The sequence below is a fragment of the Carcharhinus amblyrhynchos genome, unplaced genomic scaffold (assembly GCF_965287045.1).
Source record: "Carcharhinus amblyrhynchos unplaced genomic scaffold, sCarAmb.v2.hapA scaffold_58, whole genome shotgun sequence".
In the NCBI taxonomy this organism is placed as follows: domain Eukaryota; kingdom Metazoa; phylum Chordata; class Chondrichthyes; order Carcharhiniformes; family Carcharhinidae; genus Carcharhinus; species Carcharhinus amblyrhynchos.
In genome coordinates this window covers 46,205-67,527 of record NW_027649798.1, presented here as the reverse complement: position 1 = coordinate 67,527, position 21,323 = coordinate 46,205, and positions in this window count along the sequence as shown.

Below are 21,323 nucleotides of genomic sequence, written 5' to 3'. Positions count from 1 at the left end.
GTGCACGTGTGTGTTTCTCGCTCTGTGCGTGTTTCTCGCTCTGTGCGTGTGTGTGTTTCTCGCTCTGTGCGTGTGTGTGTTTCTCGCTCTGTGCGCGTGTGTGTTTCTCGCTCTATGCGTGTGTGTGTTTCTCGCCCTGTGCGTGTGTGTGTTTCTCGCTCTGTGCGTGTGTGTGTTTCTCGCTCTGTGCGTGTGTGTGTTTCTCGCTCTGTGCTTGTGTGTGTTTCTCGCTTTGTGTGTGTTTGTGTTTTTCTCTTTGTGTGTGTGTCTGCTTTTCTCTTTGTGTGTGTGTGTGTGTGTGTGTGTGTGTGTGTGTGTTTCTCTCTTTGTGACTGCGTGTGTTTCTGTTTGTCTGTGCGTGTGTGTTGCTGTGTGTGTGTGTGTGTGTGTGTTTCTCTCTTTGTGTGTGCATGTGTTTCTCTTTGTGAGTGTGTGTTTCTGTGTTTGTGTGTGTTTCTCTCTTTGTGTGTGTGTTTCTGTGTGTGTGTGTGTTGCTCTGTGCGTGTTTCTCGCTCTGTGCGTGTGTGAGTTTCTCGCTTTGTGTGTGTGTGTTTCTGTGTGTGTGTGTGTTGCTCTGTGCGTGTTTCTCGCTCTGTGCGTGTGTATGTTTCTCGCTCTGTGCGTGTGTGTGTTTCTATCTTTGTGCATCTGTGTTTCTCTGTGTGTGTGTTTCTCTGTTTGTGTGTGTGTTTCTGTGTGTGAGTGTTTCTGTGTGTGTGTGTGTTTTTCTCTCTTTGTGTGTATGAGTTTCTGTGTGGGTCTGTGGGTGTGTTTCTCATCTGTGTGTGTGTGCATTTGTTTCTCTGTGTGTGTATGTTTCTCTGTGTGTGCGTGTGTTTCTCACTGTGTGTGTGCGTTTCCCACTTTGTGTGTGTGTGTGTGTTTCTCTCTTTGTGCATCTGTGTTTCTCTGTGTGTGTGTTTCTCTGTTTGTGTGTGTGTGTGTTTCTGTGTGTGTGTGTTTTTTTGTTTGTGTCTGTCTACGTGTGTGTGTGTGTGTGTTTTTCTTTGTGTGTGTTTTTTTGTTTGTGTGTGTCTACGTGTGTGTGTGTGTGTGTTTTTGTTTGTGTGTGTTTTTTTGTTTGTGTGTGTCTACTTGTGTGTGTGTGTTTCTCTGTGTGTGTGTGTTTCTGTGTGTGTGTGTGTTTCTCTGTGTGTGTGTGTTTCTATCTTTGTGTGTGTGTGTTGCTCTCTTTGTGTGTGTGTGTCTGTGTGTGTATGTGAGTGTGTCTCTCTCTGTCTCTCATTCTGCTTCTCTCTCTCTGTGTCTCTGTATCTGTGTGCGTATCTCTCTCTCTGTATCTATGTGTGTGTGTCTCTCTCTCTGCGTCTCTGTGTGTGTCTCACCGTATCTGTGTGTGTCTCTCTCTGTATCTGTGTCTGTCTCTCTCTATGTATCTGTGTGTCTCTCACTCTTATCTGTATGTCTCCATCACTCTGCATCTGTGTGTGTCTCTCTCTTTCTCTCTGTCTCTCTCTTTCTCTCTCTCTCTCTCCCTGTCTGTCTGTCTGTCTGTCTCTCTCTCTGTCACCCTCTCTCTGTCTCTCTATGTGTGACACTCTCTCTCTGCATCTCTCTCTTTCACTCTCTGTGTCTCACTCTGTCTCTTTCTCTCTCTCTGAGTGGGTATCTCTCTGCCTCTGGGTGTGTGTGCCTCTCTCTCCCTCTCCGTTTATCTGTTTCTCTCTCTGTATCTGCGTCTCTCTATCTGTCTGTCCCTCTCTCTCTATCTGTGTCTCTCTGTCTGTATCTGTGTCTCCCCCTTTCACTCTGTATCTGTGTGTGTGTCTCTCTCTCTGTATCTGTCTCACTCTCAGCATCTCTGTCTCTCTCTCTCTGTGTTTGTGTGTCTCTTTCTGTGTGTGTGTCTCTCTCTGTATCTGTGTGTGTCTCTCTCTGTATCTGTGTGTGTGTCTCTCTCTCTCTCTCTCTCTCTCTCTCCCTGTCTCTCTCTCTCTGTCTCTCTATGTGTGACACTCTCTCTGCATCTCTCTCTTTCACTCTCTGTGTCTCACTCTGTCTCTTTCTCTCTCTCTGGGTGGGTATCTCTCTGTCTCTGGGTGTGTGTGCCTCTCTCTCTCTCTCTGTTTATCTGTTTCTCTCTCTGTATCTGCGTCTCTCTATCTGTGTCTCTCTCTCTATCTGTGTCTCTCTGTCTGTAACTGTGTCTCTCTGTATCTGTCTCACTCAGCATCTCTGTCTGACTCTCTCTGTGTCTGTGTGTGTCTCTTTCTGTGTGTATCTCTCTCTCCCTGTATCTGTGTGCGTGTCTCTCTCTGTATCTGTGTGTGTCTCTCTCCCTCTGTATCTGTGTGTGTGTCTCACTCTGTATCTGTGTGTGTCCCTCTCCGTCTCTGTCTGTCTGTCTTTCTCTGTATCTGTATTGTCTCTCTCTCTCTCTGTATCTGTCTGCCTGTCTCTCTGTCAGTGTCTGTGTCTCTCTCACACTCTGTTGTGTGTCTCTCTCTGTCTCTGTGTGTGTGTCTCTCTCTCTTTGTCACTCTGTCTCTCTGTATCTGTGTGTTTCTTTATATGTGTGTCCCTCACTGTATTTTTCTCTGTATCTGTTTGTCTCTGTCTCTGTATCGCTGTGTCTCTGTATCTGTGTGTCTGTCTTTGTATTTCTCTCTGTTTCCACGTCTGTGTGTCTGTCACTGTATTTCTCCCTGTGCTTCTCTCTTTCTGTCTGTATATGTGTGTCACTCTGTATCTGTGTGTCTCTCTCTCTGTACCTTTGTGTCTCTCTGTGTCTCTCTCTCTGTATCTGTGTGTCTCTGTATTCCGAAATTGCCCCTTAAGTGTCCCAAGTTGTGAAGATTGGGGGGATTGGCCATGCTAAATTGCCCCAGAGATGGAGAGACAGGGACACAGGGGAGCCCGAAACACTACAGAAACAGGAGAAAGGTTTGAAAATGGAGGAATGTTTCTTATCCATCTATAAAAATAACCCACTCTGACAGCAGTTCCATTTCACACTCTCTGCTCAGTCCTGTGTTGGGGGGGGTTTAGTGTGGGATCAGTGTTTGCTTTTCTCAAACCGCAGTGAGATTCCCAACAAGGGCAAGAGCTTTCAGTGTTTAAAAATGTAAAGATTACAAAACCAAAGCAGACAGAGAGTGATGAGACCTCACACCTTCAATGTAGTGATTCCCCCAATCTTTCCTTTTGTATATTGCTTCCTTCCTCTGTCTGAAGTATTGGAGACGTAGACATTACTGAAACAATTCAATCTCTCGGGACAATCACAGCTTCTGGAAACAAATTAACACTTCAATCACCCAAAAAGCTGAATCTCCATTCAAACATCTCCCTCCCCATATCCTTGTAAATGTAAAGAGAACTCCCATTTCCCCAAAGCAGGAAGATATGAAATGGAATCACCAGAACCTCTCTATCAAAGATAGAAAGTTTCTTTTCTATAAAGTTTATTTATTAGTGTCACAAGTAGGTTCACATTAACACTGGAATAAAGTTACTGTGAAAATCCCCTAGTCCCCACACTCCGGCGCCTGTTCGGGTTACACTGAGGGAGAATTTAGCAGGGTCAATACACCCTAACCAGCACGTCTTTCAGATTGTGGGAGGAAACCGGAGCACCCGGAGGAAACCCACCCAGACACGGGGAGAACATACAGACTCCGCACAGACAGTGACCCAAGCTGGGAATCGAACCCGGGTCCCTGGAGATGTGTACACAAGAACATAAGAAATAGGAGCAGGAGTAGGCCATCTAGCCCTTCGCACACTCACACACACACACACACACGCACAGAGAAACACACACACACAAAGAGAAACACACACAGAGAGAAACACACACACACAAAGAGAGAAACACAGACACACAAAGAGAGAAACACACACACACAGCAACACACACACACACAAAGCGAGAAACACACAGAAACACGCACGCAGAGAAACACACACACACTGAAACACGCACACACTGAAACACAGGCACACAAAGAGAGAAGCACAAACACACACACACACACACAAATAGAGAAATACACACACACAAACAGACACACAGAGAAACACACACACACACAAAGAGAGAGACACACACGCACACACAGAGAAACACACACGCACACACAGAGAAACACACACACGCACACAGAAACAGAGAGCGAGAGAAAGAGAAACACACGCACACACACACAGAGAAACACACACACAAAGAGAGAAACACACACAGACACACTGAAACACACATATACAAAGAGAGAAACACATACACACACAAAGAGAGAAACACACACAAAGAGAGAAACACACACACACAAAGAGACAAACACATACACACAAAGATAGAAACACACACACAAAGAGAGAAACACACACACAAAGAGAGGAACACGCACATACACAGAAACACACTAGCAGAGAAACACACACACAGGGAAACACACACACACAAATACACACACACAAAACACACGCACACAAAGAGAAACACACATGCACACAGACAGAAAAACACACACACACAGAGAAACACATACACACATACAGAGAAACACACACATATACAAAGAGAGAAACACACACACACACAAAGAGAGAAACACACACACACAAAGAGAGAAACACACACACACACAGAGGGAAATACACACACGCGCACACACACACACACACACACACACACACACACACACACACACACACACACACACACACACACACACACACAATTCAATGTCTTTTCCCAAAGGTAGGGGAGTCTAAAACTAGAGGGGATAGGTTTAAGGTGAGAGGGGAGAGATACAAAAGTGTCCAGAGGGACACATTTTTTCACACAGAGGGTGGTGAGTGTCTGGAACAAGCTGCCAGAGGTAATAGTAGAGAGGGATACAATCTTGTCTTCTAAAAAATATTGAGACAGTTCCATGGGTAAGATGGGTCCAGAGGGATATGGGCCAAATGTGGGCCATTGGGATTAGCTTAGGGGTTAAAAAAGGGGCAGCATGGGCAAGTGGGGCCGAAGGGCCTGTTTCCATGCTGTAAACCTCTGTGGCTTTATGACTTACCCTCTCCCTCCCCCTGGTCTCTCTGCCTTCTCTCCTCACCCTCCACCACCCTCTCTCTCTGTATGTTAGTCTGTACGTCTTTATGTGTGTGTGTAATTCTTTCTGTGTGTGTGTATCTGTGTATCTCTCTTTGTGCGTGTGTTTCTCTCTCTTTGTGTGTGTGTTTCTCTCTTTGTGTGTATGTTTCAAAGAACAAAAACAGCCCGGGAAACAGGCCCTTCGGCCCAACGAGCCCACGCCGCCATTTTAACATTACCAATCCCCCCTCCACCCATGACCCTTATCTATGTTGTGTTTATGTGTGTGTGTGTGTGTTTCTCTGTATGTGTTTCTGTGTTTGTGTGTTTTTTTTCTCTTTGTGTGTTTTTTTTCTCTGTGTGTGTGTGTTTCTCTCTTTGTGTGTTTGTGCTTCTGTGTGTGTGTGTGTGTTCTTCTCTTTATGTGCTTGTGTGTTTCTGTGTGTGTGTTTATCTGTTTGTGTGTTTGTGTTTCTCTCTTTGTGTGTGTCTGTTTTTTTTTCTCTTTATCTGCTTGTGTGTTTCTCTGTGTGTGTGTTTATCTGTGTGTGCGTGTGTTTCTCTCTTTTTGTGTGTGTGTGTGTGTGTGGTGTTTCTATCTTTGAGAAATAGGAAATAGGAGCAGGAGTAGGCCATCTAGCCCTTCACACACACACACAGTGTTTCTCTCTTTGTGTGGGTGTTTGTTTCACTCTGTGTTTCTCTATGTGCATCTGTGTTTCTGTGTGTGTTTGTTTCTCTCTTTGTGTGTGTTTCTCGTGTGTGTGTGTTTCTCCCTTTGTGTGTGTGTGTGTTTCTCTCTTTGTGTGTGTGCGTGTGTTTCTCTCTTTGTGTGTATGTGTGTGTGCTTCTCTCTTTGTGTGTGTGTGTTTCTGTTTGTGTGTGTGTGTTTCTCTGTGTGTGCGTGTGTGTTTCTCACTGTGTGTGTGTTCTCGCATTGTTTGTGTGTGTGTTTCTCTCTGTGTTTCTGTGTGTTTCTCTGTGTATGTCTGTGTTTCTGTGTGTGTGTGTTTCTGTGTGTGTGTGTGTGTGTTTCTCTCTTTGTTTGTGTGTGTGTTTTTTTTTCTCTTTGTGTCTCTGTGTTTCTCTCTTTGTGTGTGTTTGTGTGTGTGTGTGTATTTCTCTCTTTGAGTGCTTGTTTCTCTGTGTGTGTGCTTCTCTTTTGTGTGTGTGTTTGTGTGTGTGTGTGTGTTTCTCTCTTGTGTATCTGTTTGTATGTGTGTATTTTTCGGTGTGTGTGTGTATCTGTGTTTCTCTCTTTTTGTGTGTGTCTGTTTCTAGCTCTGTGTGTGTGTGTTTCTCTCTTTGTGTGTTTGTGCTCATCTATTTGTGTGCTTGTGTGCTTCTCTCTTTGTGTGTGCGTGTGTTTTATCTCTTTTTGTGTGTGTGTTTCTCTCTTTGTGTGTGTGTCTGTTCTCTTTATGTTGTTTTCTCTTTGTGTATGTGTCTTTCTTTCTCTTTGTGTGTCTGTTTCTCTCTTTGTGTGTGTGTTTCTCTCTCTTTGTGTGTGTGTTTCTCTCCATTTGTGTGTGTGTTTCTCTCTTTGTGTGTGTGTCTGTTCTCTTTATGTTGCTTTCTCTTTGTGTATGTGTCTTTCTCTCTCTTTGTGTGTCTGTTTCTCTCTTTGTGTGTGTGTTTGTTCTCTTTATGTTTTTTTCTCTTGTGTGTATGTGTCTTTCTCTCTCTTTGTGTGTGTCTTTCTCTCTTTGTGTGTGTGTTTCTCTCTTTGTGTGTGTGTTTCTCTCTTTGTGTGTGTGTATGTTTCTCTCTTTGTGTGTCTGTGTTTCTCTCTTTGCGTGTATGTGTTTCTCTCTTTGTGTGTGTTTCAGTGTGTGTGTGTTTCTCTCTGCCTGTGTGTGTGTTTCTCTGTCTGTGTTTGTGTGTGTGTTTTTTCTCCTTGTTTTTTTTTCTCTTTGTGTGTGTGTGTTTCTCTCTTTGTGTGTGTGTGTGTGTGTGTTTCTCGTTTCTCTGTGTGTGTGTGTTTTTCTTTGTGTGTGTGTGTGTCTGTGTGTGTGTTTCTCTTTTTCTGTGTGTGTGTTTCTCTCTTGTGTGTATGCATGTTTTTCTCTTTGTGTGTGTGTTTATGTATGTGTGTTTCTCTCTTTCTCTGTGTGTGTGTTTCTGTATGTGTATGTGTGTTTCTCTGTGTTTGTGTCCGTGTGTTTCTCTGTGTGTGTGTTTCTCTCTTTGTGTGTGTGTGTGTTTTTCTTCTTTGTGTTTTTTCTCTATGTGTGTATCTGTGTGTGTATCTCTGTATCTGTGTGTCTCTCTCTCACTCTATCTGTATGTCTCTCAGTCTGTATCTGTTGTGTCTATCTCTCTCTGCATCTGTGTGTGTGTCACTCTCTCTCTGTATCTCTCTCTCCTTCTCTCTCTGTATCTGTGTGTCTCTCTCTGCATCTGTGTGTCTCTGTCTCTCTGTATCTGTGTGTGTCTCTCTCTTTGTATCTGTGTCTCTCGCTCTATCTGTATGTCTCCATCTCTCTGTATCTGTGTGTGTCTCTCTCTCTTTCTCTCTGTCTCTCTCTCTCTGTCTCTCATGTGTGACACTCTCTCTTTGCGTCTCTCTCTTTCACCCTCTGTGTCTCACTCTGTCTCTTTCTCTCTCTCTGGATGGGTATCTCTCTGTCTCTGGGTGTGTGTGTGTCTCTCTCTCTGTTTCTCTGCTTATCTCTCTGTATCTGTGTCTCTCTCTCTATCTGTCTGTCTGTCTCTCTCTCTTTCTGTCTCTCTATCTGTGTCTCTCTGTCTGTATCTGTGTCTCCCCCTTTCACTCTGTATCTGTGCGTCTCTCTCTCTCTCTCTCTCTCTGTGTATCTGTCTCACTCTCAGCATCTCTGTCTCTCTCTCTCTGTGTCTGTGTGTCTCTCTCTGTGTCTGTGTGTGTCTCTCTCCCTCTCTGTCTGTCTGCCTTTCTCTGTATCTCTCTCTCGCTCTCTGTATATGTCTGCCTGTCTCTCTCTGTATCCGTGCCTGTGTCTCTCTCTCTCACTCTGTTGTGTGTGTCTCTCTCTGTCTCTGCGTGTGTGTGTCTCTGTATCTGTGTGTTTCTTTATATATGTGTCCCTCTCTGTATTTTTCTCTGTCTCTCTGTATCTGTTTGTCTCTGTCTCTGTATCACTGTGTCTCTGTATCTGTGTGTCCCTCTCTGTATTTCTCTCTGTGTCCCTCTGTTTCCACATCTGTGTGTCTGTCACTGTATTTCTCCCTGTGTTTCTCTCTTTCTGTCTGTATATGTGTGTCTCTCTGTATCTGTGTGTCTCTCTCTCTGTGTCTGTGTGTCTCTCTGTCTCTCTCTCTCTGTATCTGTGTGTCTCTCTGTATCTGTGTGTCTCTGTATTCCGAAATTGCCCCTTAATTTCCCAAGTTGTGAAGGTTGGAGGGATTGTCCATGCTAAATTACCCCACAGATGGAGAGATGTGTGTGCCTCTCTCTCTTTGTGTGTGTCTATCTCTCTTTGAATGTGTGTGTTTTTGTGTTTGTCTGTGTGTGTGTATATGTGTGTGTCTCTCTCTCTGTCTCTCTCATTCTGCCTCTCTCTCTCTGTGTCTCTTGTATGTGTGTCCCTCTGTATCTATGTCTCTCTCTCTCTGTCTCTTTCTCTCCCTGTCTCTCTCTCTATCTATGTCTCTCTCTCTGTCTCTTTCTCTCTCTGTCTCTCTCTCTCTCCTTCCTCTCTCTCTCTATCTATGTCTCTCTCCTTGTCACTATCTCTCTCCCTCTTTGTGTGCATGTCTCTCTCTCTCTCTGTGTCTCTCTCTGCCTCTATCTCTCTCTCTCTCTGCATCTGTCTCTCTCTTTATATCTGGCTCTGTCTGTATCTATGTGTGTGTGTCTCTCTCTCTGCGTCTCTGTGTGTGTCTCTCTGTATCTGTGTGTGTCTTTCTCTATCTGTGTGTGTCTCACTGTATCTGAGTGTCTCTCTCTCTCACTCTGTCTGTATGTCTCCCTCTCTGTATCTGTTGTGTCTATCTCTCTCTGAATCTGTGTGTGTGTGTATCTCTCTCTCTGCATCTGTGTGTGCGTGTCTCTCTCTCTGTATCTGTGTGTGTGTTTGTCTCTGTATCTGTATCTGTGTGTGCGTGTCTCTCTCTCTCTGTATCTCTTTCTCTCTCTCTCTGTATGTGTGCGTCTCTCTGTATCTGTGTGTCTCTGTCTTTTTGTATCTGTGTGTCTCTGTAACTGTGTGTGTCTCTCTGTATCTGTGTGTCTCTGTCTTTTTGTATCTGTGTGTCTCTGTAACTGTGTGCGTCTCTCTGTATCTGTGTGTCTCTGTCTTTTTGTATCTGTGTGTCTCTGTAACTGTGTGTGTCTCTCTGTATCTGTGTGTCTCTGTCTTTTTGTATCTGTGTGTCTCTGTAACTGTGTGTGTCTCTCTCTGTATGTGTGTGTCTCTATGTATCTGTGTGTCTCTGTCTTTTTGTTTCTGTGTGTCTCTGTAACTGTGTGTGTCTCTCTCTGTATCTGTGTGTCTCTCTCTTTCTGTATCTGTGTGTCTCTGTAACTGTGTGTGTCTCTCTCTGTATCTGTGTGTCTCTCTCTTTCTGTATCTGTGTGTCTCTCGCTCTACCTTTATGTCTCCATCTCTCTGTATCTGTGTGTGGCTCTATCTTTCTCTCTGTCTCTCTCTCTCTCTCACTCTCCCCCTGTCTCTCTCTTTCTCTCTCTGTCTCCCTCTCTCTCTGTCTCCCTCTCTCGGCCTCTGTATGTGTGACACTCTCTCTCTCTGCGTCTCTCTCTTTCACTCTCTGTGTCTCACTCTGTCTCTCTCTCTCTCTCTGGGTGGGTATCTCTCTGTCTCTGGGTGTGTCTCTCTCTGTCTCTGTCTCTCTGTTTATCTGTCTCTCTCTCTGTATCTGTGTCTCTCTGTCTCTCTATCTGTCTGTGTTTCTCTGTCTGTATCTGAGTCGCCCCTTTCACTCTGTATCTGTGTGTCTCTGTCTTTTTTGTATCTGTGTGTCTCTGTAACTGTGTGTGTCTCTCTCTGTATCTGTGTGTCTCTCTCTTTCTGTATCTGTGTGTCTCTCGCTCTACCTTTATGTCTCCATCTCTCTGTATCTGTGTGTGGCTCTATCTTTCTCTCTGTCTCTCTCTCTCTCTCACTCTCCCCCTGTCTCTCTCTTTCTCTCTCTGTCTCCCTCTCTCTCTGTCTCCCTCTCTCGGCCTCTGTATGTGTGACACTCTCTCTCTCTGCGTCTCTCTCTTTCACTCTCTGTGTCTCACTCTGTCTCTCTCTCTCTCTCTGGGTGGGTATCTCTCTGTCTCTGGGTGTGTCTCTCTCTGTCTCTGTCTCTCTGTTTATCTGTCTCTCTCTCTGTATCTGTGTCTCTCTGTCTCTCTATCTGTCTGTGTTTCTCTGTCTGTATCTGAGTCGCCCCTTTCACTCTGTATCTGTGTGTCTCTGTCTTTTTTGTATCTGTGTGTCTCTGTAACTGTGTGTGTCTCTCTCTGTATCTGTGTGTCTCTCTCTTTCTGTATCTGTGTGTCTCTCGCTCTACCTTTATGTCTCCATCTCTCTGTATCTGTGTGTGGCTCTATCTTTCTCTCTGTCTCTCTCTCTCTCTCACTCTCCCCCTGTCTCTCTCTTTCTCTCTCTGTCTCCCTCTCTCTCTGTCTCCCTCTCTCGGCCTCTGTATGTGTGACACTCTCTCTCTCTGCGTCTCTCTCTTTCACTCTCTGTGTCTCACTCTGTCTCTCTCTCTCTCTCTGGGTGGGTATCTCTCTGTCTCTGGGTGTGTCTCTCTCTGTCTCTGTCTCTCTGTTTATCTGTCTCTCTCTCTGTATCTGTGTCTCTCTCTGTCTCTCTATCTGTCTCTGTTTCTCTGTCTGTATCTGAGTCGCCCCTTTCACTCTGTATCTGTGTGTCTCTTTCTCTCTCTGTATCTGTCTCACTCTCAGCATCTCTGTCTCTCTCTCTCTCTGTGTCTGCGTGTGTCTCTTTCTGTGTTTGTCTCGCTCTGTGTCTGTGTGTGTGTCTCTCTCTGTATCTGTGTGTGTCTCTCTCCCTCTCTGTCTGTCTGTCTTTCTCTGTATCTGTCTCTCTCTCTCTGTATCTGTCTGTCTGTCTCTCTCAGTATCTGTGTCTATGTCTCTCTCTCTCACTCTGTTGTGTGTGTCTGTCTCTCTGTCTCTGTGTGTGTGTCTCTCTCTTTGACACTCTGTATCTGTGTCTCTCTGTATCTGTGTGTTTCTTTATATATGTGTCCCTCTCTGTATTTTTCTCTGTCTCTCTGTATCTGTTTGTCTCTGTCCCTGTATCACTGTGTCTCTGTATCTGTGTGTCCCTCTCTGTTTTTCTCTCTGTGTCTCTCTGTTTCCACGTCTGTGTGTCTATCACTGTATTTCTCCCTGTGTTTCTCTCTTTCTGTCTGTATATGTGTGTCACTCTGTATCTGTGTGTCTCTCTCTCTGTATGTGTGTGTGTTTCTCTCTTTGTGTGTGTGTGTGTTTCTCTCTGTGTGCATGTGTTTCTGTGTGTGTTCTCTTTGTGTTTGTCTCTTTGTGCATCTGTGTTTCTCTCTTTGTGTTTGTGTGTGTTTGCGTGTGTGTTTCTCTTTCTATGGGTGTGTGTGTGTCTCTCACTTTGTGTGTGCGTGTGCTTCTCTCTGTGTCTTTCTGTGTGTGTGTGTTTCTGTATGTGTGTGCTTGTGTTTGTGTGTGTGTGTGTTTCTCTCTTTGTGTGTGTGTGTTTCTCTCTTTGTTTGTGTGTGTGTGTCTTTTTTTTCTCTTTGTGTCTCTTGTGTTTCTCTATTTGTGTGTGTTTGTGTGTGTGTGTGTATTTCTCTCTTGTGTATCTGTTTGTATGTGTGTATTTTTCTGTGTGTGTGTGTGTATCTGTGTTTCTCTCTTTTTGTGTGTGTCTGTTTCTAACTCTGTGTGTGTGTGTTTCTCTCTTTGTGTGTTTGTGCTCATCTATTTGTGTGTGTGTGTGTTTCTCTCTTTGTGTGTGTGTGTGTTTCTCTCTTTGTGTGTGTGTGTGTTTCTCTCTTTGTGTGTGCGTGTGTTTCTCTCTTTGTGTGTGCGTGTGTTTCTCTCTTTGTCTGTGTGTGTGTTTCTCTCTTTGTGTGTTTGTGCTCATCTATTTGTGTGTGTGTGTGTTTCTCTCTTTGTGTGTGCGTGTGTTTCTCTCTTTGTGTGTGTGTGTGTTTCTCTCTTTGTGTGTGCGTGTGTTTCTCTCTTTGTGTGTGTGTGTTTCTCTCAAATGTTACTCCCAAACTGTCACCCCCACAGGATCCACATTTCTGTACAATGTGAGTGAATTGTAAACTCAGTGAGTTCAGGTTCAATGTTTAAAATAACCAGGCCCTTTTCTGTGGCTGCTTTGGGGAATGTCAGTGGGATGTAGTTTCCAGGCAAGTGTGAACAATTGTATTGGGGAATCATTGGAAGCAGTTTCCATTGAGAGCTTCCTGCATTCTGGAAATGTGTGGGATTTATTCAGAGATAGGAAATGGATGGGTGAATAAAGGGGACAGTTCTTTGTTAATGACATTAGATTGTGAGCTTTGAAGATTCCCCAGTTCCATGAGTTCAAAGACAGGAAGGATTAAGCAATGTTCATCGTTCAAATTCTTCAGATAAGTTTCAAAGTGAGTGAGAGACAGAATACACAAACTCTGAGACAGAGAGAGACACACCTGTATTCACAGCTTCAACTCCATGTTGCTGAACAATCTGAGTTCTGTTTGTTCTCTCCTTAAAATAAATCTAAAAATCTGCAACGAAAAATTCCCTGGACAGAGCAGAGGGAATTGTACTCTGTGTCCTGTATTTGGGTTGGAAGTGTTTGATGAGCAGGCGTTGGCACAGTGGTTGGCACTGCTGCCTCCCAGCGCCAGGGACCGGGGTTCAATCCCAGCCCTGGGTCACTGTCTGTACGGAGATTCTCCCCGTGTCTGCGTGGGTTTCCTCCGGGTGCTCCGGTTTCCTCTCCCAGGCCCCAGATCTGCAGGTTCGGTGAATTGGCCGTGCTAAACTGTCCCTGATTGTCAGGGGATGTGTAGGTTAGGGGGGATTAGCCAGGAAAGTAAACCTTCCCCGGATCCTTTTTGCCCCAAGTGCTGTATCTAACAGCCCCTGGGAAACATTCAATGTTTTGACCTCAACTACTTTCTGTGTTGGTGAATTCCACAGGCTGACCCCTCTCTGGGTGAAGAGATTTCTCCTCATCTCTGTCCTAAACCGTCTCCCCTGTATCCTCAGACTGTGAGCCCTGGTTCTGGACACCCCCACCACCGGGATCATCCTTCTGGCACCTACCCTGTCTGGTCCTGTTAGAATTTTATTGATTTCGATGAGATCGCCCCCTCACTCTTCTGATCTCCAGTGAATACAATCCGAACCCCCTCAATCTCTCCTCATTCGTCAGTCCCTCCATCCCAGGAATCCGTCTGGTAAACCTTCTCCGGGCTCCCTCTGGAGCAAGAACATCCTTCCTCAGATACAGAGAGCCAAACTGTCCCCAATATTCGGGCTGTGGTCTCACCAAGGCCCTGTCTAATTGCAGCAAGAGCCTGTTCCTGTTCTCCAATCCTCTCGCTATGGAGGCCAACATCCCGTTGGCCTTTTCTCCAGCCTTCTGCCCCTGCGTGCTTGCCTCCAGCGATTGGTGTGTGAGGGACACCCAGGTCTCCTTGTACATTCCCCGCTCCTCATTTATGGCCATTCAGACAGTAATCCGCCTCCCCCTTTCTGCTCCCAAAGTGGAGAACCTCACATTTGCCGCTTAATACCTCCCTTTCCCCCATTAGGATCATTCCTAAAACCAATCACTTTTCACCAAATCTGTGGGGCGTCTGTCCCTAAACTCGCCTGTGACTCAATTTTTCACTCTTGGTTCCTGTGAAGCATCTCAGGGACAATTCTGTTCAAGGTGCTACATAAATGCAAATTGTTGTTGTTGTGTGTGAGTGTCAGCGTCTGTCCATGTCCGGGACACTGCAGGTTACAGAGAATGGTTCACTCTGGTCTGTGACTGTCCATCTCGTGTGTGTCTCAGTGTCAGCTCTGTAACACGCACAGCACAATCCCATCCTGTTTCTGTCTCTCTGTCTCTGTCTCTGTCTCTGGATCTCTCCCTCTCTCTCTCTGAAGAATGCTTTCTATGGGGCATCTGTAAAAAATGGGGAGAGTTGTAGCTGACATGTCAAATTCCCTCAGTCTTCTGAGAAAGTAGTGGCGTTGGTGAGGCTTTCTTAACCATAGTTTTGTGTGGAGGGACTAGGACAGGTTGTTGGGGATCTGGACACCTAAAAACTTGAAGCTCTCGATGTGCGGGTTAGGTGGAGTGGATGTGCTAAATTTGTCGGGGGATTAAATATGTGGGGTTATGGGGATAGGAGCTGGGTGGGATTGGTGACAATACAGCCTCAATGGGCTGAATGGCCTCTTTCTGCACTGTTGGGATTCTATGAACACTGCGTGACCCTCTCCATCTCAATCACGTCCTCTCTCTCTGTAACTCTCTCTCTCTGTAACTCTCTCTCTCTAACCCTCTCTCTCTCTGTAACCCACTCTCTGTAACCCTCTCTCTGTAACCCTCTATCTCTGTGACCCTCTCTCTCTGTGACCCTCTCTCTCTGTCACCCTCTCTCTCTGTCACCCTCTCTCTCTGTGACCCTCTCTCTCTGTAACCCTCTCTCTGTAACTCTCTCTCTCTGTGACACTCTCTCTCTGTGACCCTCTCTCTCTGTGACCCTCTCTCTCTGTGACCCTCTCTCTCTGTAACCCACTCTCTCTGTAACCCTCTCTCTCTGTAACTCACTCTCTCTGTAAGCCTCTCTCTCTGTAACCCTCTCTCTCTGTAACCCTCTCTCTCTGTAACTCTCTCTCTCTGTAACCCTCTCTCTCTGTAACCTTCTCTCTCTGTAACCCTCTCTCTCTGTTACTCTCTCTCTGTAACCCTCTCTCTCTGTAACTCACTCTCTCTGTAAGCCTCTCTCTCTGTAACCCTCTCTCTCTGTAACCCTCTCTCTCTGTAACCTTCTCTCTCTGTAACCCTCTCTCTCTGTTACTCTCTCTCTGTGACCCTCTCTCTCTGTGACCCTCTCTCTCTGTAACCCTCTCTCTGTAACTCTCTCTCTCTGTAACCCTCTCTCTGTAACTCTCTCTCTCTGTAACTCTCTCTCTCTGTAACTCTCTCTCTCTGTAACTCTCTCTCTCTGTAACACACTCTGTCTGTGACCCTCTCTCTCTGTGACCCTCTCTCTCTGTAACCCTCTCTCTCTGTAACTCACTCTCTGGAACTCTCTCTCTGTGTAACTCTCTCTCTGTGTAACTCTCTCTCTATGTAACCCTCTCTCTGTGTAACTCTCTCTCTGTAACCCTCTCTGTGTAACTCTCTCTCTGTGTAACTCTCTCTCTCTGTAACCCTCTCTCTCTGTAACCCTCTCTCTCTGTAACCCTCTCTTTCTGTAACCCTCTCTTTCTGTAACCCTCTCTCTCTGTAACCCTCTCTCTCTGTGTAACTCTCTCTCTGTGTAACTCTCTCTCTCTGTAACCCTCTCTCTCTGTAACCCTCTCTCTCTGTAACCCTCTCTCTGTTACTCTCTCTCTCTGTAACTCTCTCTCTCTGAAACCCTATCTCTGTAACCCTCTCTCTCTGTAACCCTCTCTCTCTGTAACTCTCTCTCTCTGTAACCCTCTCTCTCTGTGTAACCCTCTCTGTCGGAACTCTCTCTCTCTGAAACCCTCTCTCTCTGTAACCCTCTCTCTCTGTAACCCTCTCTCTCTGTAACCCTCTCTCTCTGTGTAACCCTCTCTCTCTGTGTAACCCTCTCTCTCTGTGTAACCCTCTCTCTCTGTAACCCTCTCTCTGTGTAACCCTCTCTCTCTGTAACCCTCTCTCTCTGTAATCCTCTCTCTCTGTTACTCTCTCTCTCTGTAACCCTCTCTCTCTGTAACTCACTCTCTGGAACTCTCTCTCTGTGTAACTCTCTCTCTGTGTAACTCTCTCTCTCTGTAACCCTCTCTCTGTGTAACTCTCTCTCTGTAACCCTCTCTGTGTAACTCTCTCTCTCTGTAACCCTCTCTCTCTGTAACCCTCTCTTTCTGTAACCCTCTCTTTCTGTAACTCTCTCTCTCTGTAACCCTCTCTCTCTGTAACCCTCTCTCTCTCTGTGTAACTCTCTCTCTGTGTAACTCTCTCTCTCTGTAACCCTCTCTCTCTGTAACCCTCTCTCTGTGTAACCCTCTCTCTCTGTAACCCTCTCTCTCTGTGTAACCCTCTCTCTCTGTAACCCTCTCTCTGTGTAACCCTCTCTCTCTGTAACCCTCTCTCTCTGTAACCCTCTCTCTCTGTAACCCTCTCTCTCTGTTACTCTCTCTCTCTGTAACCCTCTCTCTCTGAAACCCTCTCTCTCTGTAACCCTCTCTCTGTGTAACCCTCTCTCTCTGTAACCCTCTCTCTCTGTGTAACCCTCTCTCTCTGTGTAACCCTCTCCCTCTGTGTAACCCTCTCTCTCTGTAACCCTCTCTCTGTGTAACCCTCTCTCTCTGTAACCCTCTCTCTGTGTAACCCTCTCTCTCTGTAACCCTCTCTCTCTGTTACTCTCTCTCTCTGTAACCCTGTCTCTCTGTAACTCACTCTCTGGAACTCTCTCTCTGTGTAACTCTCTCTCTGTGTAACTCTCTCTCTCTGTAACCCTCTCTCTGTGTAACCCTCTCTCTGCGTAACTCTCTCTCTGTAACCCTCTCTGTGTAACTCTCTCTCTCTGTAACCCTCTCTCTCTGTAACCCTCTCATTCTGTAACCCTCTCTTTCTGTAACCCTCTCTTTCTGTAACTCTCTCTCTCTGTAACCCTCTCTCTCTGTAACCCTCTCTCTCTGTGTAACTCTCTCTCTCTGTAACCCTCTCTCTCTGTAACCCTCTCTCTCTGTAACCCTCTCTGTGTGTAACCCTCTCTCTCTGTGTAACCCTCTCTCTCTGTAACCCTCTCTCTCTGTAACCCTCTCTCTCTGTAACTCACTCTCTGGAACTCTCTCTCTGTGTAACTCTCTCTCTGTGTAACTCTCTCTCTGTAACCCTCTCTGTGTAACTCTCTCTCTCTGTAACCCTCTCTCTCTGTAACCCTCTCTTTCTGTAACTCTCTCTCTCTGTAACCCTCTCTCTCTGTAACCCTCTCTCTCTGTGTAACTCTCTCTCTGTGTAACTCTCTCTCTGAGTAACTCTCTCTCTCTGTAACCCTCTCTCTCTGTAACCCTCTCTCTCTGTAACCCTCTCTCTCTGTAACCCTCTCTCTCTGTGTAACCCTCTCTCTCTGTGTAACCCTCTCTCTCTGTGTAACCCTCTCTCTCTGTAACCCTCTCTCTGTGTAACCCTCTCTCTCTGTAACCCTCTCTCTCTGTAACCCTCTCTCTCTGTTACTCTCTCTCGCTGTAACCCTCTCTCTCTGTTACTCTCTCTCTCTGTAACCCTCTCTCTCTGTAACTCACTCTGTGGAACTCTCTCTCTGTGTAACTCTCTCTCTGTGTAACTCTCTCTCTGTAACCCTCTCTGTGTAACTCTCTCTCTCTGTAACCCTCTCTCTCTGTAACCCTCTCTTTCTGTAACTCTCTCTCTCTGTAACCCTCTCTCTCTGTAACCCTCTCTCTCTGTGTAACTCTCTCTCTGTGTAACTCTCTCTCTGAGTAACTCTCTCTCTCTGTAACCCTCTCTCTCTGTAACCCTCTCTCTCTGTAACCCTCTCTCTCTGTGTAACCCTCTCTCTCTGTGTAACCCTCTCTCTCTGTGTAACCCTCTCTCTCTGTAACCCTCTCTCTGTGTAACCCTCTCTCTCTGTAACCCTCTCTCTCTGTAACCCTCTCTCTCTGTTACTCTCTCTCGCTGTAACCCTCTCTCTCTGTTACTCTCTCTCTCTGTAACCCTCTCTCTCTGTAACTCACTCTCTGGAACTCTCTCTCTGTGTAACTCTCTCTCTGTGTAACTCTCTCTCTGTGTAACTCTCTCTCTGTGTAACTCTCTCTCTCTGTAACCCTCTCTCTGTGTAACCCTCTCTCTGTGTAACTCTCTCTCTGTAACCCTCTCTGTGTAACTCTCTCTCTCTGTAACCCTCTCTCTCTGTAACCCTCTCTTTCTGTAACCCTCTCTTTCTGTAACTCTCTCTCTCTGTAACCCTCTCTCTCTGTAACCCTCTCTCTCTGTGTAACTCTCTCTCTGTGTAACTCTCTCTCTCTGTAACTCTCTCTCTCTGTAACCCTCTCTCTCTGTAACCCTCTCTCTGTGTAACCCTCTCTCTCTGTGTAACCCTCTCTCTCTGTAACCCTCTCTCTGTGTAACCCTCTCTCTCTGTAACCCTCTCTCTCTGTAACCCTCTCTTTCTGTTACTCTCTCTCTCTGTAACCCTCTCTCTCTGTAACTCACTCTCTGGAACTCTCTCTCTGTGTAACTCTCTCTCTCTGTAACCCTCTCTCTGTGTAACTCTCTCTCTGTAACCCTCTCTGTGTAACTCTCTCTCTCTGTAACCCTCTCTCTGTAACTCTCTCTCTCTGTAACCCTCTCTCTCTGTAACCCTCTCTCTCTGTAACTCTCTCTCTCTGTAACCCTCTCTCTCTGTAACCTTCTCTCTCTGTGACCCTCTCTCTCTGTGACCCTCTCTCTCTGTGACCCTCTCTCTCTCTGTGACCCTCTCTCTCTGTGACCCTCTCTCTCTGTGACCCTCTCTCTCTGTAACCCTCTCTCTCTGTAACTCTCTCTCTCTGTAACTCACTCTTTCTGTAACTCTCTCTCTCTGTAACTCTCTCTCTCTGTAACTCACTCTTTCTGTAACCCTCTCTCTCTGTAACTCACTCTCTCTGTAACCCTCTCTCTCTGTAACCCTCTCTCTCTGTGTAACTCTCTCTCTGTGTAACTCTCTCTCTCTGTAACTCTCTCTCTCTGTAACCCTCTCTCTGTGTAACTCTCTCTCTGTAACCCTCTCTGTGTAACTCTCTCTCTCTGTAACCCTCTCTTTCTGTAACCCTCTCTTTCTGTAACTCTCTCTCTCTGTAACCCTTTCTCTCTGTAACCCTCTCTCTCTCTGTGTAACTCTCTCTCTCTGTAACCCTCTCTCTGTGTAACCCTCTCTCTGTGTAACCCTCTCTCTCTGTGTAACCCTCTCTCTCTGTGTAACCCTCTCTCTCTGTTACTCTCTCTCTCTGTAACCCTCTCTCTCTCTGTAACTCACTCTCTGGAACTCTCTCTCTGTGTAACTCTCTCTCTGTGTAACTCTCTCTCTCTGTAACCCTCTCTCTGTGTAACCCTCTCTCTGTGTAACTCTCTCTCTGTAACCCTCTCTGTGTAACTCTCTCTCTCTGTAACCCTCTCTTTCTGTAACGCTCTCTTTCTGTAACCCTCTCTTTCTGTAACCCACTCTCTCTGTAACCCTCTCTCTCTGTGTAACTCTCTCTCTCTGTAACTCTCTCTCTCTGTAACCCTCTCTCTCTGTAACCCTCTCTCTCTGTGTAACCCTCTCTCTCTGTGTAACCCTCTCTCTCTGTGTAACCCTCTCTCTCTGTAACCCTCTCTCTGTGTAACCCTCTCTCTCTGTAACCCTCTCTCTCTGTAACCCTCTCTCTCTGTTATTCTCTCTCTCTGTAACCCTCTCTCTCTGTAACTCACTCTCTGGAACTCTCTCTCTGTGTAACTCTCTCTCTGTGTAACTCTCTCTCTGTGTAACTCTCTCTCTCTGTAACCCTCTCTCTGTGTAACCCTCTCTCTGTGTAACTCTCTCTCTGTAACCCTCTCTGTGTAACTCTCTCTCTCTGTAACCTTCTCTCTCTCTAACCCTCTCTTTCTGTAACCCTCTCTTTCTGTAACCCTCTCTTTCTGTAACTCTCTCTCTCTGTAACCCTCTCTCTCTGTGTAACTCTCTCTCTGTGTAACTCTCTCTCTGTGTAACCCTCTCTCTCTGTGTAACCCTCTCTCTCTGTGTAACCCTCTCTCTCTCTGTAACTCTCTCTCTCTGTAACCCTCTCTCTCTGTAACCCTCTCTCTCTGTGTAACCCTCTCTCTCTGTGTAACCCTCTCTCTCTGTAACCCTCTCTCTGTGTAACCCTCTCTCTCTGTAACCCTCTCTCTCTGTAACCCTCTCTCTCTGTTATTCTCTCTCTCTGTAACCCTCTCTCTCTGTAACTCACTCTCTGGAACTCTCTCTCTGTGTAACTCTCTCTCTGTGTAACTCTCTCTCTGTGTAACTCTCTCTCTCTGTAACCCTCTCTCTGTGTAACCCTCTCTCTGTGTAACTCTCTCTCTGTAACCCTCTCTGTGTAACTCTCTCTCTCTGTAACCTTCACTCTCTGTAACCCTCTCTTTCTGTAACCCTCTCTTTCTGTAACCCTCTCTTTCTGTAACTCTCTCTCTCTGTAACCCTCTCTCTCTGTGTAACTCTCTCTCTGTGTAACTCTCTCTCTGTGTAACCCTCTCTCTCTCTGTAACTCTCTCTCTCTGTAACCCTCTCTCTCTGTAACCCTCTCTCTCTGTGTAACCCTCTCTCTCTGTGTAACCCTCTCTCTCTGTAACCCTCTCTCTGTGTAACCCTCTCTCTCTGTAACCCTCTCTCTCTGTAACCCTCTCTCTCTGTTATTCTCTCTCTCTGTAACCCTCTCTCTCTGTAACTCACTCTCTGGAACTCTCTCTCTGTGTAACTCTCTCTCTGTGTAACTCTCTCTCTGTGTAACTCTCTCTCTCTGTAACCCTCTCTCTGTGTAACCCACTCTCTGTGTAACTCTCTCTCTGTAACCCTCTCTGTGTAACTCTCTCTCTCTGTAACCTTCACTCTCTGTAACCCTCTCTTTCTGTAACCCTCTCTTTCTGTAACCCTCTCTTTCTGTAACTCTCTCTCTCTGTAACCCTCTCTCTCTGTGTAACTCTCTCTCTGTGTAACTCTCTCTCTGTAACCCTCTCTGTGTAACTCTCTCTCTCTGTAACCCTCTCTCTCTGTAACCCTCTCTTTCTGTAACTCTCTCTCTCTGTAACCCTCTCTCTCTGTAACCCTCTCTCTCTGTGTAACTCTCTCTCTGTGTAACTCTCTCTCTGAGTAACTCTCTCTCTCTGTAACCCTCTCTCTCTGTAACCCTCTCTCTCTGTAACCCTCTCTCTCTGTGTAACCCTCTCTCTCTGTGTAACCCTCTCTCTCTGTGTAACCCTCTCTCTCTGTAACCCTCTCTCTGTGTAACCCTCTCTCTCTGTAACCCTCTCTCTCTGTAACCCTCTCTCTCTGTTACTCTCTCTCGCTGTAACCCTCTCTCTCTGTTACTCTCTCTCTCTGTAACCCTCTCTCTCTGTAACTC